The sequence below is a fragment of the Acomys minous genome (assembly GCF_964271855.1).
Source record: "Acomys minous genome assembly, chromosome: 17".
NCBI lineage: Eukaryota > Metazoa > Chordata > Mammalia > Rodentia > Muridae > Acomys > Acomys minous.
This window is the reverse complement of record NC_140500.1, coordinates 60885638-60892224: the sequence shown is the minus strand read 5'-3', so window position 1 is coordinate 60892224 and position 6587 is coordinate 60885638. Positions and strand designations below refer to the sequence as shown.

Here is a 6587-nt window from a genome sequence, read left to right as displayed (position 1 = left end):
TGGAGACCTGGTGGTGCCCAACTACCTGTAACTCCCATTTTAAGGGATCTGTCACCCTCTGCAAGCCTCCGTGGGCTCTGCACTCACATGCAGAGACACATACACATCATTTTAAAAAATAATAATGAGTTATTTTTAATATTATATATATATATATATATATATATATATATATATATATATACACACATATACAGTGTTCTGCCTGCATGTACACCTGCAGGCCAGAAGAGGGCATCAGCTCTCATGATAGATGGTTGTGAGCCACTGCGTGGTTGCTGGGAATTAAACTCAGGACCTTTGGAGGAGCAGTCAGTGCCCTTAACCTCTGAGCCATCACTCCAGCCCTAATAATGAACTCTTAAAAGAAAAAAAAGAGAGAAGTTGCCACACAGAAGTGTTGAAAACATCTCAGTTGCTGCAGCCACTGCATAGGAGGCCCCGGCTTCCTGTTCTTCCCCCCTCACTGGATCCTGCTGCGTTCCGGGAACACCTGTGACTAGCCACCACTATTCGGTGGCTGGCATGGATAACCTCAGAGACTGCCTCTGAGTGCCCCTTTAACAAAGGCTTCCACAGCTGCCCAAAGGATCTGAAAATAAATGTCTTCTTTTTAGGGTTGAAATCATTGTCCTGGACTGGACTCTCCCGTTGCTTCTTTTATCTCTTCCATATTAATGCTGAGTTTCTTTACCCCGAAGCCGGTGACATCAGCCTTGTTGCAAGGACTGACCAGTGTCCTTTCTCTTCATATTCTGGACACAGAATTGCCACCCTCCGCAGTGACGCAGCCAATGCTCATCTTCGTTCTCTACTGTGTATGAATCTGGAGAGTAAGGAGACCTCGGCATTTAGAGGAGGAGAGGGGACTCCAAAGGCCTGGCAAGTTGATATGAGATGTCTGAAATGTACTGACTGAGGGGCAGGTCAGGGAGGCGGGGGGAGGGTGAATGTGATCAAAATACATTATATGAAGTTCTCAACGAATGAACAAAGACGCTGTCTTTTAAAATGCCGACTGAGGGCAGGATATAAAGTTCTTTTAACAGTGTTGAGAACCAGCTGAGGGAGGAAGTCATCAGTCTGCCCTCCCCACCCTCCACCACCACCACCCCCACCCCCCACCCCCCGGCCAGTCTGACTGAATTTTCTCTAGCTCAACTCAAGCATAGAAAACAAACGGGAGGGGTGACCAAGTTAGGAAGTGACCTTGACACAGGTGAGAGCAAGTTGTGGGTCACTGACGAGAATGTAGCTGAAACAATCGCCAATGGGTCCAGGGTAAGCTAAGGAACAGAGGAGAGTCACAGGAGCAGATACGCATGGTGTGCCACCACAGTCAAACTGCAGGGCGTAGGTGGGCAGTGGACGGTGGTGGCACACTCCCAGCACCTCCCAGCACTCGGGAGGCAGAGGCAGGTGGATCACTGTGAGATCAAGGCCAGCCTGGTCTACAAAACGAGTCCAGGACAGCCAAGGCTACACAGAGAAACCCTGTCTCAGGGGAAAAAAAAACCTGCAGAGGGTAAACATGGGGCGTGGGTACCCAGGAAAGGCAAGTTTGGGATAAAGAAGACTAATACAGCCTGAACTTCACGGCACACTTGGATTCAGTGTCCTCAACAACTACATGGTAAGTTTGAGGATGGCCTAGGCTACATGAGACCCTATTTCAAAAAGATTTAAAAAAAAAAAAATAGCCAGGGCAGTGGTGACACATGCATTTAATCTTGGCACTCAGGAGGCAGAGACAGGAAGATCTCTGTGAGTTTGGGGCCAGCCTGGTCTACAGAGCAAGTTCTAGGACAGCCAGGGCTACACACACACACACACACACACACACACACACAGAGAGAGAGAGAGAGAGAGAGAGAGAGAGAGAGAGAGAGAGACAAACCCTGTCTCTAAAAGGCTAAATAAATAAATAAATAAATATTTTTAAACCTATTTAAAAAGAATGCCTCTTATGTCCTCTAATGCCCCCACACTCTTCCTCAAGCCCGTTGTTATTCTATCAGCTGGCCCTTTTTACCTGCCCGACACACACCTGCCTCCTGTTAGCTCCTGAACCCTTTCCACTGGCATTGAAAGCAGCTCAGATCTTGGCTAGATGTAGGGTGCCTGCCTAGCGTGCATGAAGTCCACGAAGTCCTAAATTCCAACTCCAGCACCCCACATAGAGCAGACGTGGGAGCACACGTCTGCCATCCCAGCACTCCAGAGGTGAAAGTGGGAAGAGCAGAAGTTCAAGGTCATCCTGGACCTTAGTGAGTTCAAGACCAGCCTGGGCTACAGGAGATGGAGGAGGAGGAGGAAGAGGAGGAAGGAGGAAGAGGATGGGAAAGAGGAGGAGGAGAAGGAGGAGCAAGAAGAAGCAGTAGCTCAGATCTATCCCACCATAAAGCCAAGCACCTCTCCCCCAACAGGCACCCAGAAAGTTGTCCCCCCTTCCTGACCACTTCCTTCCTCCCTCTGTTCTGGTCTCACTCACTTTTAATAAACTGATACCTGCCCACAGGCATCGTGTCAAACGTCCAGGGCTCTACCACTTGACGTCACCGTAACCTGTGTTCAGGTCTTTCCTCTGGACGGTTGTCATCAACGCTTTTTCCATTATGGTTTCTCTTCAATCACTCCTTGTATTTTGTGGGTACCTCCCTCTTCTTCCATGAGCCATCTTCTCCCCTGAGTTGAGTAGTTGACTTCTTGGAGCATCTGCACTCTGTTTTCTGTGTAAGGAACCATAGGTTTTTTTTATTACCTATGCCATGGTAAGGATGTTCATATTTGAGCTCTGTGCCTGCACACCTAACCAGGGGTGGTCAGAGACCCCTGAATCTGGGTAGGAGTATAATAAATAGCCTGAAGGCCGGGAAATGACTTTTGAGCCTACATCTACTGATAGGCTGTTTCTTGGGTAGAGAACAGAAGAGAGACACTACTCTCTGAGAAAGGATAGTTCAGCCAGCTCCCTGGATAACTAGATGACAGCTCTGTCCCTAGCCATTCTACCCCACAACATGAACCATACCTGCCTTTCCTTGTTTACAACCTCCAACCTCTGCTGGCTTTCTCCCTACGGAAACATCTTTACTGGATCGATCTCTTGACCTACACCTAGATTCTCACACCTTACCAGACTGTTGCCCTGGACTCCCTTTGCCCCCAACCCCAACCCTTGTGATCTTCATTAAGAGAATCTTCATCAACAGAGCTAACGACTGCTTCCGTTGTCTGTCTTCAGTCTAGAGCCAGTCCTCAACGCCACTCTCTGTTTCCTTCCAATGACCCGAACCTCTCCAGCAAGGGACAAGTGTGGCTCAAAGTGTTTCCTTCCCAAAATGACCTCTACTCTGTCTTAGCCCCATTTTGGAAGAGTGTCTCAGTCTTCTGTGCCTTGGTGTCTCCCTGGGTCAGAGTGAACTCTTAGTAACTGTCCCTTGCATTCACAGGGTCATTCCTGAGCCACCTGATTGCTCAACATTCGGGGCTATTCTAAGCAATGGCCTCCCAAAGAGAAGCGAAAGGAGGAGGTGACCCTGGGTGAGAGACACCAACACTCTAGCCACCTGTTGTGCCAAGTTGGTAAGTCTAAGCTGGTTGCTCATGTTACCAAGCGTGTCCCAAAACTCTGTGCTCAAGAGACGAAACAACATGGGACGTTAGTCCAAATACAATGTAGCTCAAGAAGGCAGGTCTCCAGCGAGGACCAGCACACCTGTCCTCCCAGAAGGATTTCAAAGTGGTACAAGCTCTTTGGAAGGCATCAGAATAATGCCTGCCAAAAACTATATGCATGGGGCAAAGGAGAAGGCTCACTCAGTAAAGTTCTCGCCACGTCCGCAGCGCACACATAAAAGCCAGATGTGGTGGCACACATAGGTAAGCCCAGTGCCGGGCAAGCAGAGAGAGAGAGGTGGAGTCCCGAAGCTAATCAGCCAACCAGACTAGCTAAATTGATGTGCTCCAGGCTCAGTACGAAACCATTGCAAAAGAAAAGGAGATCAGGGTGGAGAAATAGCTCAGTGGTTGAGAGCGTCAATCTTCCAGAAGACAAGAATTCAGTTCCCAGCACCCACCTATGGTAACATCACAGTGACTGTAATTCCATTCCTGGGAATACGATACCTTCTTTTTGGCTTCTGCAGGCACTAATATTGTGTGTGTTGGCACGCACATATACACACCACACACATACATACAAAAGATAATAGTTTTTAAAAGGCTGAAAGCAGTTGAGGGAGGCATGCAACAACAATCTTCTGCCTCAGCGCGCGCACACACACACACACACACACACACACACACACACACGGCACCTAAGAAATTACTAAGAGATAAAAAGATGATTTCCACATATATCTTGTTATGTTTTAATATCTTGTTTATTATTTGACAATTTCATATGTACACACAGTATACCTTGAGTATATCCACTCTATATAGTTTTTATTTCTATTTCGTTTTGTTTTGGTTTTTGAGACAGGGTTTCTCTGTGTAGCCTTGGCTGTCCTTGACTCACTTCGTAGACCAGGTTGGCCTCGAACTCACAGAGATGCGCCTGCCTCTGCCTCCCGAGTTCTGGGATTAAAGGCGTGCGCCACCACACCCAGCTTTAGTTTTTAATTTTTAAATGAGCCCAATATTTTAACTTTCTAGAATGGAATTAAGGCCTAGGGAGGTAGCTCAGTGGGTAGAGTCCTTCCCTGGCAGGCAGGAAGCCTTGGGCTCCATCCCCAGCAGCACATAAACAAGGTAAGAGCCTGCCAAGAAAGAGAGGAGACAGAGGGTGAGAGAGGGAGGGGGTGAGAGAGGCGGGACAGGGACAGAGAGAGGGAGGAGGAGGAGGAACAGGAAAGGAAAAAAAAGAAAAGAAAAGAAAAGAAAAGAGTAGCTGTCTCAGGAATGTTTTCCAGGACAGCAGGGTGCTGGACTGGGTGACAAAGGTCCTGCCTTGACCCTGATGTGCCTTGCCCACTCTGCACCTCCTTACCTGGAAGACAGGAGGGGATAGCCCTGCCTGGCGTCTGCCCTCAGTTCCTCCTCTCCTGTAGATACAAGGCTTTCCGGGACTGTGCCCTATTTCATGTCACTGTATCTTCTGTGCCCTTTCATTTATGCATACAAATACAAGCTGGCCGGGCAGGGCTGGCTCGCCAGTGGCTGGGAAATCCCCAGCATCTCACAATTCCTAACTGGTTACTGCCTTCTCTTGGACGGACGTGTCAGTTATCCAGGCTCATGTGCTTCTCCCTTAGGCTTAATTTAGAAGCCTTTGGTTTTATAGGCTGACTTGAGTTAATCCTTTTAGAAAGCAATTTGACCATATAAAAGGATAACGGTGGGAGAGCGCAATCCTGTTCCTAGGTTAATTGCCCTCTGCGTGACAAAGTCCAAGTCTGTCTTGTTCATTCATTTGGAATCATTTCAGTTAAGGTTGTGGGGATGAGGGAACACGGGTTGTAGAAACCCATGGGTACATGGTGGGTATAAGTGCATTGGATTGCTCTGCTGTGTCTGAAATAGAGAAAGGAAAAACTGAGGACTGAAGGCGAGCCAGCCAGGGCTGTGTGTTGGACCTGGGAACCTCTCATTATTCCGTGCTAGACCGAAGCACCTCAGTGTTCTGGTTTTCTGTAGCGATGTGCTGTGTAAGAGCAGGGGCAACAGGAAGTCAGCCCTGGGCTGAAGGAGCATGGGAGGCAGCCACTGTGATCCCAGAACTTGGCAGCAGAGGCAAGAAGACGGAAGGGTATTTGAAGCCAACTTGGCCAAGTTAGCAAGTTCCAGGCTACAGACATGGACGCTGTCCTGAAATCATCAAAGTCAACACAATAAACAAAGGACAGTGGAAGGGGTTTTGTGGCTGGTAGATGCCTCCTAGCTCCACAGTTGGATCTGGCCCCAGCTCCAGAAGGGACTGCTGGACTGTCATATGGGGGGCCAAGTATCTGATGGACAATGTAGGTGTCACCCCTTAGGTGACATCCCAGCAGATCTGTTCTCTTCTGTTGTTTGTTTGTTGTTGTATGCCAATGGTTAAATCATTTTGACACATACTAAAAAAAACCTCTTAGCTAAAAAAAAGTTCTTTAGTCCAATAATCATGTCCCTTGATCTTTACTCACAGTTAAAAAAAAAAAAAACACTTCCATCCACACAAAACATATGTGTGTTGTTTATAGCAGCCTCATGTGTAACTGAGAAAACGTCAAAACGATCAAAGTGTACTGCACTCCAACAGTGGAGTACCACTCAACACTAAAAATAACTGAGCTTCTAGCCAAGGGTGGCAGCCCACACCTGTAATCCCAGCAGTCAGGCGATGGAGGCAGAATGAGGAGGTCAAAGTCAGCCTTGATTCCCTGAGATCCCCTCCCTCGGAGTAGGGGGGGGGCAGGGAGGGAGGGATCAGAAGCAAGTGCAAACTCCTGAGAGAAGGCCACGTGCGGTGCGTGCTGCATGGCTCCACACCGCTGACATTTTGGGGAGAGATGAGTCTGGTTCCCTGTTAGCAGAGAACCTGCAGTGGTGTGAAATGGATCCGGGTGATCCTATGAGGCGGGCTACAGGTTGTATAACAGTTG

At 48.2% G+C, this 6587-nt stretch overlaps 1 long non-coding RNA gene across 1 annotated transcript; it reads right to left on the bottom strand.

The window, feature by feature from the left end:
* Positions 1–242: 242 nt before the first annotated feature.
* LOC311587998 lies at positions 243–5086 on the bottom strand. The gene is made up of 3 exons (XR_014776033.1): positions 4986–5086; positions 2492–2720; positions 243–826 (listed from the first exon to the last, which is right to left on the bottom strand). It is a non-coding gene; the product is annotated as an uncharacterized lncRNA (long non-coding RNA).
* Between the last annotated feature and the right edge of the window lie 1501 nt (positions 5087–6587).